The sequence below is a fragment of the Mobula hypostoma genome, chromosome 13, assembly GCF_963921235.1.
Source record: "Mobula hypostoma chromosome 13, sMobHyp1.1, whole genome shotgun sequence".
Classification (NCBI taxonomy): Eukaryota; Metazoa; Chordata; class Chondrichthyes; order Myliobatiformes; family Myliobatidae; genus Mobula; species Mobula hypostoma.
In genome coordinates, this window is record NC_086109.1 from 83,152,783 (window position 1) to 83,163,524 (window position 10,742).

A 10,742-nucleotide genomic window follows, 5' to 3' on the forward strand; every position below is an offset into this window, starting at 1 on the left:
TTACGGTGATGGATGGAGTGCTGGTCAAATGGACTGTTTCATCCTGGACAGTATCAAGTTTCTTAAGAATTGCTGGAGCTGCACTCATCTAGGCAAGTGGAGAGATTCCATTATGTTCATGATTTGTGCCTTGCAGATGGTGGGAGGGCCTGGGATGTCAGAAGACAAGTCACCTGTCACATTGTTGAAGGCCTCTGATGTGCTCAGGTAGCTACCTGGCAGGGTTTTTGGACAGGGACGACCCCAGGATGTTGATGACTGATGATTCAATGAAAGGAATGCTGTTGAATGAAAAACTGTCTTAGTTTCACCCATTGGTACAAGTTCATGTCCAGATAAACATTCCGTTAAAGATGGCACCGGTAACTGGCAACTTTGCACGTGCTGTCCTGAGAAAAATGCCCTCTCCACTTATAAAACCCTTATAAACCTCCAATCTAGAGAGATAAAGATCAACAACACCTTGGCGAAGGTACTGACCGAGTTCTTAAACTCCAGACCACACCTGGACCCGACCAACGAGGCGCACCATGTTCCCGCAGACCCACGGCCTGCTACCGTGCTGGAGCGCTTGGAGACACGGCCCATTCCAACCAGCACCTCTCCGGAGCAGACGACCACATAGAAGTGACAGCGGAGACCTCAAGGTACCCCAGACGCTTCCCCGGAGCGACCACCGTAAAGCCCCGTTGGTGACCATCCGCAGCTGCCGGAAGTGAGGCCTCCGCCACCGACCTCGGAAATCAAGCCCGAGGCTCAGCTGGAGCGGAGGCCTCAGTTTACGGACATGTTTCAGCAAGGAGCCCGGCCATCCGGGAATAAGTGTCGGCTTCGTGGCCCGACCCAATCGGCAGCCCGGGCCCCCGGCAGCTGGAAGCGGCAGCGGAGCCTCCCCCATTACTTGGCCCGACCCGGAGTGCACGACGACGCGATTCCTGCAGGACGCGTCGACCTACATCAAAGAGCTGACAACAACACACTGCATCGATGGAAACCTGGAAAGATGCACTATTTACCGAGGAAGGGTGGGAAAAGAGCTGGGCTGCTGGTCAGATTGAAGCTGAGGAGCTTCAGGGTTCCTCTGCCCACCATTCTACTAGCTAATGTGCAAGCCATAGAGAACAAGGTGGATGATCTTAAAGGGATCCTACTGCAGGGAGATGCAGAACTGCTGTGTATTCTGTTTCACCGAGACCTGGCTCTCCCCTGCCACCCCCGACTGTGCCATCCAACCGGAGGGTTTTTCGATCCATCGGATGGACCGCATGGCGTCTTTGGGCAAGACAAGGGGAGGTGGTGTCTGCCTACTGATCAACACTGGGTGGTGCTCGGACACAGTGGCGCTGACAAGCTCCTGCAGCCCAGACCTGGAACACCTGTCGGTGAAGTGTCGTCCCTACTATCTGCCACGGGAATTCACCTCGGTCATACTGACAGTGGCCGTGGACGTGGAGTGTGCTCTTAACATACTGTATGCCAACATCAGTGAACTTGAGACCAAGTATCCGGAGGCTTTGCTCATTACAGCTGGGGCTTTAACCAGGCCAACCTCAGAAAGACCCTGCCAAAGTTACACCAACATGTCTCCTGCCCCACTAGAGGCCCGAATGTACTTGACCACTGCTACACAGCAGTCAAGGATGCCCACCGTTCTGTCCCACGACCTCACTTGGGAAAATTGGACCATCAGGCCGTACTCCTCCTCCCAGCTTAAAAACAGAAACTGAAGCGGGTGGTCATGGTGTCAAAAGTAATGTCGCATTGGACGGAGGAAACAGATGAGGTCCTCCGTGACTGCTTTGAATCAGTGGACTGGTTAGTATTCAAGGACTCAGCAGCTAACCTCAATGAGTATGCCTCAGCTGACACAGACTTTATTCGGAAATGCACGGAGGACTGTGTGTCTCGCAAAACGATCCGGGTATTCCCTAACCGGAAACCTTGGATGAATTATGAGGTCAAGTCCCTTTTAAAGGCTAGAGCTGCGGCTTTTAGGTCCGGGGATACCAGTCGCTACACAGAATCCAGGCGTGAACTCCGGAAAGCCATTTAGGGTGCCAAGAGGCAATGTCGAGCCAAGTTGGAAGCACAGGCTAACCAAAGGGATGCCAGCAGACTATGGCAGGGTCTAAATGAGATCACTGGGCGCAAAGAAAAGGCTGGGAATATCAATAACTGTGGCGCTTCTCTTCCTGACGAACTTAACGTATTCTACGCAAGATTCAAACAGAAGAGGAGCGTCCCGCTCCCTCCGGATGAACCGGACCTGGTGGCATCGAGATTCATCGTCACCGAGGAGGACGTTAGAAGGGCCTTCCTGAACATAAATCCAAGGAAGGCGACGGGCCCAGATGGCGTCCCAGGACGGGTTCTCCTGGCCTGTGTAAGCGAGCCAGCTGGAGTGTTTGCTGACATCTTCAACTGCTCCTTGTTTCAGTCTAAGATCCCCTCGTGTTTTAAGAAGGCAATGATAATCCCAGTGCCGAAGAAGAGCAAGGTGGCATGTCTGAATGACTATTGACCTGTGGCTTTGACATCAATTGCTATGAAGTGCTCCGAGAGATTGGTTATGGCACACATCAACCACAGCCTACCGGTCAATCTTGACGCTTTGCAATTCGCCTACCAGAGCAACAGGTCAACAGCAGATGCCATCTCTCTGGCCCTACATTCCTCCTTAGAACACCTGGAGAATAAAGACGCATATGTAGGGCTCCTTTTCATTGACTACAGCTCTGCCTTTAATACCATCATTCCAAATAAACTGATTCCTAAGCTCCAGAACCTGGGCCTTAGCACTCAGATCTGCAGCTGGATCTTCAACTTCCTTGCAGACAGGACCCAGGCTGTAAAAATAGGGGACAAGCTCTCCTCTACAATCACTCTGAGCATCGGTGCCCCACAAGGCTGTGTACTCAGCCCCCTGCTGTACTCACTGTACACCCATGATTGTGTAGCCATGTTTCCATCAAACTCAACATATTAGTCTGCTGGTGACACAACAATTGTAAGCTGTATCTCGGGTAATGATGAGTTTGAGTACAGAGAGGAAATTAAGAACCTGGTGGCATGGTGTAAAGACAATAATCTATCCCTCAACGTCAGCAAGACGAAGGAATTGGTTGTTGACCTCAGAAGGAGTAGTGGACCGCACGACCCAATTTACATTGGTGGTGCGTAAGTGGAACAATTCAAAAACTTTAAGTTCCTCGGGGTCAATACCACAAATGACCTGACTTGGTCCAACCAAGCAGAGTTCACTGTAGCGTAGTTTGCAGGCAGCGGAGTAAGCTGGGAGCAGAGCGAAGGCTTAAGGGCTTCAGCTCAACGGGCTTAGGCGGAAACAGGCGAGGCGAGGAAGGTTTGGTATTCATTTTTTGTTGTTATTTGAGGAGAGGGGCAGTATGAGTGTGAGGGCAGTTTGTTCTGGGTGCTGGATGTGGGAGGACCTGGAGTCTCCAAGCCTCCTGGACGTTCACATCTGCACCAGGTGCGCCGAGATGCAGCTCCTAAGGGACCGAGTTAGGGAACTCGATGACCTTCGTCTGGTCAGGGAAAGTGAGGAGTTGATAGAGAGGAGTTACAGGCAGGTGGTCACACCGGGGCCACGGGAGGCAGGCAAGTGGGTCACGGTTAGGATGGGGAACAGGAAGAGTCAGGTAATAGAGAGTACCCCAGTGGCTGTGCCCTTTGACGATAGGTACTCCTGTTTGAGTACTGTTGGGGGGGACAGCTTTCCTGGGGGAAGCAGTAGTGGTCGTGCCTCCGGCACAGAGTCCAGCCCTGTAGCTCAGAAGGGTAGAGAAAGGGAGGGCAATAGTAATAGGGGACTCGATAGTAAGGGGGTCAGATAGGCGATTCTGTGGACGCAGTCCAGAGACCCGGATGGTAGTTTGCCTCCCTGGTGCTAGGGTCTGGGATATTTCTGATCGCGTCCAAGATATCCTGAAGTGGGAGGGTGAGGAGCCAGAGGTCGTGATATATATAGGTACCAATGACATAGGTAGGAAAAGGGAAGAGGTCCTGAAAGGAGAATATAAGGAGTTAGGAAGGGAGTTGAGAAAAAGGACTGCAAAGGTAGTAATCTCGGGATTACTGCCTGTGCTACGCGACAGTGAGAGTAGGAATGCGATGAGGTGGAGGATAAATGCGTGGCTGAGGGATTGGAGCAGGGGGCAGGGATTCAAGTTTTTGGATCATTGGGACCTCTTTTGGCGCAGGTGTGACCTGTACAAAAAGGACGGGTTACACTTGAATCTTAGGGGGACCAATATCCTGGTGGGGAGATTTGCGAGGGCTACTGACGTGACTTTAAACTAGAATGGTTGGGGGGTGGGAATCAAATTAAAGAGACTAGGAGAGAGGAGGTTCACAACAGGGGGATGGGAACAAGTGCAGAGAGACAGAGGGGTGTAAAATGTGGGTAGAAGCAAAAAGTAGTAAGGAGAAAAGTAAAAGTGGCAGGCCGGCAAATTCAGGGCAAAAATCGAAAAGGGCCACTCTTCAGCATAATTGTATAAGGGCTAAGAGTGTTGTGAAAGCAAGCCTGAAGGCTTTGTGTGTCAATGCAAGGAGCATTCGTAACAAGGTGGATGAATTAAAACTGCAGATGTTATTAATGAATATGATATAGTTGGGATCACAGAGACATGGCTCCAGGGTGACCAAGGATGGGAGCTCAACATTCAGGGATATTCAATATTCAGAAGGGATAGACATGAAAGAAAAGGAGGTGGGGTAGCATTGCTGGTTAGAGAGGAGATTAATGCAATAGAAAGGAAGGGCATTAGCCAGGAGGATGTGGAATCGATATGGGTAGAGCTGCATAACACTAAGGGGCAGAAAACGCTGGTGGGAGTCGTGTAAAGGCCACCTAACAGTAGCAGTGAGGTTGGGGATGGCATTAATCAGGAAATTAGAAATGCGTGCAATAAAGGAACAGCAGTTATAATGGGTGACTTCAATCTACTTATAGATTGGGTGAACCAAATTGGTAAGGGTACTGAGGAAGAGGATTTCTTGGAATGTATGCAGGATGGTTTTTTGAACCAACATGTCAAGGAACCAACTAGAGAGCAGGCCATTCTAGACCGGGTATTGAGCAATGAGGAAGGGTTAATTAGCAATCTTGTCGTGAGAGGCCCCTTGGGTAAGAGTGACCATAATATGGTGGAATTCTTCATTAAGATGGAGAGTGACATAGTTAATTCAGAAACAAAGGTTCTGAACTTAAAGGGTAACTTTGAAGGTATGAGACGTGAATTAGCTAAGATAGACTGGCAAATGATACTTAAAGGGTTGACGGTGGATATGCAATGGCAAGCATTTAAAGATTGCATGGATGAACTACAACAATTGTTCATCCCAGTTTGGCAAAAGAATAAATCAGGGAAGGTAGTGCACCCGTGGCTGACAAGGGAAATTAGGGACAGTATCAATTCCAAAGAAGAAACATACAAATTAGCCAGGAAAAGTAGCTCACCTGAGGACTGGGAGAAATTCAGAGTCCAGCAGAGGAGGACAAAGGGCTTAATTAGGAAAGGCAAAAAAGATGATGAGAGAAAACTGGCAGGGAACATAAAAACTGACTGTAAAAGCTTTTATGAACATGTAAAAAGGAAAAGACTGGTAAAGACAAATGTAGGTCCCCTACAGACAGAAACAGGTGAATTGATTATGGGGAACAAGGACATGGCAGACCAATTGAATAACTATTTTGGTTCTGCCTTCACTAAGGAGGACATAAATAATCTTCTGGAAATAGTAGGGGACAGAGGGTCTAGTGAGATGGAGGAACTGAGGGAAATACATGTTCGTAGGAAAGTGGTGTTAGGTAAATTGAAGGGATTAAAGGCAGATAAATCCCCAGGGCCAGATAGTCTGCATCCCAGAGTGCTTAAGGAAGTAGCCCAAGTAATAGTGGATGCATTAGTGATAATTTTTCAAAACTCTTTAGATTCTGGACTAGTTCCTGAGGATTGGAGGGTGGCTAATGTAACCCCGCTTTTTAAAAAAGGAGGGGGAGAGAAACCGGGGAATTATAGACCGGTGAACCTAACATTGGTGGTGGGGAAAATGCTAGAGTCCGTTATCAAAGATGTGATAACAGCACATTTGGAAAGTGGTGAAATCATCAGACAAAGTCAGCATGGATTTGTGAAAGGAAAATCATGTCTGACGAATCTCATAGAATTTTTTGAGGATGTAACTAGTAGAGTGGATAGGGGAGAACCAGTGGATGTGGTATATTTGGATTTTCAAAAGGCTTTTGACAAGGTCCCACACAGGAGATTGGTGTGCATACTTAAAGCACACGGTATTGGGGGTAAGGTATTGATGTGGATAGAGAATTGGTTGGCAGACAGGAAGAAAAGAGTGGGAATAAACGGGACCTTTTCAGAATGGCAAGCAGTGACTAGTGGGGTACCGCAAGGCTCAGTGCTGGGACCCCAGTTGTTTACAATATATATTAATGACTTAGATGAGGGAATTAAATGCAGCATCTCCAAGTTTGCGGATGACACGAAGCTGGGTAGCAGTATTAGCTGTGAGGAGGATGGTAAGAGGATGCAGGGTGACTTGGATAGGTTAGGTGAGTGGGAAAATTCATGGCAGATGCAATTTAATGTGGAAAAATGTGAGGTTATCCACTTTGGTGGCAAAAACAGGAAAACAGATTATTATCTGAATGGTTGCCGATTAGGAAAAGGGGAGGTGCAACGAGACCTGGGTGTCATTATACACCAGTCATTGAAAGTGGGCATGCAGGTACAGCAGGCGGTGAAAAAGGCGAATGGTATGCTGGCATTCATAGCAAGAGGATTCGAATACAGGAGCAGGGAGGTACTACTGCAGTTGTACAAGGCCTTGGTGAGACCACACCTGGAGTATTGTGTGCAGTTTTGGTCCCCTAATCTGAGGAAAGACATCCTTGCCATAGAGGGAGTACAAAGAAGGTTCACTAGATTGATTCCTGGGATGGCAGGACTTCCATATGATGAAAGACTTGATCGACTCGATTTATACTCATTGGAATTTAGAAGATTGAGGGGGGATCTGATTGAAACGCATAAAATCCTAAAGGGATTGGACAGGCTAGATGCAGGAAGATTGTTCCCAATGTTGGGGAAGTCCAGTACGAGGGGTCACAGTTTGAGGATAAAGGGGAAGCCTTTTAGGACCGAGATTAGGAAAAACTTCTTCACACAGAGAGTGGTGAATCTGTGGAATTCTCTGCCACAGGAAACAGTTGAGGCCAGTTCATTGGCTATATTTAAAAGGGAGTTAGATATGGCCCTTGTGGCTAAAGGGATCAGGGGGTATGGAGGGAAGACTGGTACAGGGTTCTGAGTTGGATGATCAGCCATGATCATACTGAATGGCGCTGCAGGCTCAAAGGGCCAAATGGCCTACTCCTGCACCTATTTTCTATGTTTCTATTTCAGGAACAGCTTCTTCCCTTCATCATATATACATAGCTAGGATGCCTTAGGCTTTTGCACAGTATTGTATTTATCAACATGGAGTGGAGAGCCAGGTTGTAAATCTGGTGGGAGCAACGGATGTGGGAATGGGGTGAGTGGAGTGCCATGGGAGGGGTGTGGGACAGGTGGCAGAGAAGGAAAGTCAGGCACTGGGGTGGCGTGGGTGCAGGCACACCCAGCCCTGAGACACCAGGCAAGGTCATTTGATTCCATCTAAATGGTTTATTGATCATTACAGAATGCCTCTCTGGTGTTTCACACTCCCTCCCCTCTCCCTTCCCCTTTTCCCAACCATGATTCCACTCTCCTGCCCCCTTCCCACTCTCAGTCCACAATAGAAACCCATATCAGAATCAGGTTTATTATCACTCACATATGTCGGGAAATTTCTCTTCTTGCAGCAGCAGTACTGTGCAACACATAAAATTACAATGGTACTGTGCAAAAGTCTTAGGTACCCTAGCTATATATATATGTGCCTAAGACTTAGATATAAAAAACACCAAATTTCACAACATATGCCAAAGATGAACCTGATTCTGATTCTGAAGTTCTGCTCAGCACTAGTACTGTATGTGTCTTTCAGTGAAAGAAACCATTCACATTTTGCAAACCTGCAGATTAAGTGCAGTAGATCTAAAGGACAAGAGATTCTGCAGATGGTGGAAATTCAGGGCAACACATGCAAAGTGCTGGAGGAACTCAACAGTTCAGCAACACCAGGGAAATGAACAGACACTTGATGCTTTGGGCCAGCACCCTTCTTCAGGACCAGAAAGTAAGTAGGAAGATGGCAGTACAGCTAGGAAATCAAGAAGAAAGTTGATACACAAATATAAACAAGTAAGTGCTTATTCATGACTTGATATATATGGGACAAGGGATGTGAAGAGTGAGTAAATCACTGCGGGCAGCACAACTAGTACATTGCCCGGGTTTAAGCGTCATCTCCATCTGTGCCTATTTGGAGTTTGCACATCCTCACTGTAACCTCCCTACCTCTTCCAGTTCCTTACTCAAGTCAACAAGGTGCAGGTGGGTTATTGGTTACTGTAAATTGCCCCTAGATTAGTAAAATTATGGGGGGTGGGGGATTGAAAGGAATGTGAGTAGATCAGCATACAGAGAAAATTAGTGCATAGGTTGCATTACCTTGTGAGCTATACAATTGGCCAGCATGGCCTCTTCCATGTCGGAGGAAAAATAACAGGGCTGTTCATCTTCAAGGAGCGCTGTCGCAGGAAAGCAGCAACCATCATCAAGGATGCCCACCATCTAGCCTACGCTCTCTTCTCACTGCTGCCATTAGGAAGAAAGTACAGGAGCCTAAGGTCCCACACCATCTGGTTCAAGATCAATTATGACCCTTCAACCATTAGCTCCTGAACCTGTGTGGGTAACTTCATTCATCTGAACACTGAACTGATTCCACAACCTATGGACTCACTTTTTCTTTTTTCAATCCTTTTATTAGTTTCATAGAATATAAACATAACATAGCAATAATACAAAGTTGTTGGGAATACATTGTTATACTTAACATGAGTAATTATAAAACCAAATAGTATTTAATTGACAAAACTCCCAATCATGTAGGATACCAATGAATAATACAGGACAAAAAGAAAAAAAAATAAAACCCCCTCAAAAAGAGCTAATCTAAACAGAATTAATCAACTAAACTAAAAAAAGACCTGGGCAATTTTAACAACGTAAAAATGGAAGAAAAGAAAACCTTAGTGTCGACGACTCTGTTCCTCTCAACCAACAGCACAGAGAAGTAAAATAAGCTTGGAAATGGTCAGATTACATCATATGAAAATGCTGAATAAGTGGCCTCCAAGTTTTTTCAAAATTAATGGAAGGGTCATAAACCACACTTCTAATTTAAGGGCAAACAACAGGAATTCTGCAGATGCTGGAAATTCAAGCAACATACATCAAAGTTGCTGGTGAACGCAGCAGGCCAAGCAGCATCTGTAGGAAGAGGCGCAGTCGACGTTTCAGGCCGAGACCCTTCGTCAGGACTAACTGAAGGAAGAGTGAGTAAGGGATTTGAAAGTTGGAGTGGGAGGGGGAGATCCAAAATGATAGGAGAAGACAGGAGGGGGAGGGATGGAGCCAAGAGCTGGACAGGTGATTGGCAAAAGGGGATATGAGAGGATCATGGGACAGGAGGTCTGGGAAGAAAGACAAGGGGGGGGTGACCCAGAGGATGGGCAAGAGGTATATTCAGAGGGACAGAGGGAGAAAAAGGAGAGTGAGAGAAAGAATGTGTGCATAAAAATGAGTAACAGATGGGGTACGAGGGGAGGTGGGGCCTTAGCGGAAGTTAGAGAAGTCGATGTTCATGCCATCAGGTTGGAGGCTACCCAGACGGAATATAAGGTGTTGTTCCTCCAACCTGAGTGTGGCTTCATCTTTACAGTAGAGGAGGCCGTGGATAGACATGTCAGAATGGGAATGGGATGTGGAATTAAAATGTGTGGCCACTGGGAGATCCTGCTTTCTCTGGCGGACAGAGCGTAGATGTTCAGCAAAGCGGTCTCCCAGTCTGCGTCGGGTCTCACCAATATATAAAAGGCCACATCGGGAGCACCGGACGCAGTATATCACCCCAGTCGACTCACAGGTGAAGTGATGCCTCACCTGGAAGGACTGTTTGGGGCCCTGAATGGTGGTAAGGGAGGAAGCGTAAGGGCATGTGTAGCACTTGTTCCGCTTACACGGATAAGTGCCAGGAGGGAGATCAGTAGGGAGGGATTGGTGGGACGAATGGACAAGGGAGTTGTGTAGGGAGCGATCCCTGCGGAATGCAGAGAGAGAGGGGGGAGGGAAAGAGCATCTGCTCTCAGGATGAGGCTTTTCATTCTAGGACGAGGGAGATGTCTTCCTTTTTTAAAGAAAGGGGCTTCCCTTCCTCCACTATCAACTCTGCTCTTAAACGCATCTCCCCCATTTCACGTACATCTGCTCTCACTCCATTCTCCCGCCACCCCACTAGGAATAGGGTTCCCCTGGTCCTCACCTACCACCCCACCAGCCTGCGAGTCCAACATATTATTCTCCGTAACTTCTGCCACCTCCAACGGGATCCCACCACTAAGCACATCTTTCCTTCCCCCCCTTCTCTCTGCATTCCGCAGGGATCGCTCCCTACACAACTCCCTTGTCCATTCGTCCCCCCCATCCCTCCCCACTGATCTCCCTCCCGGCACTTATCTGTGTAAGCGGAACAAGTGCTACACATGCCCTTAC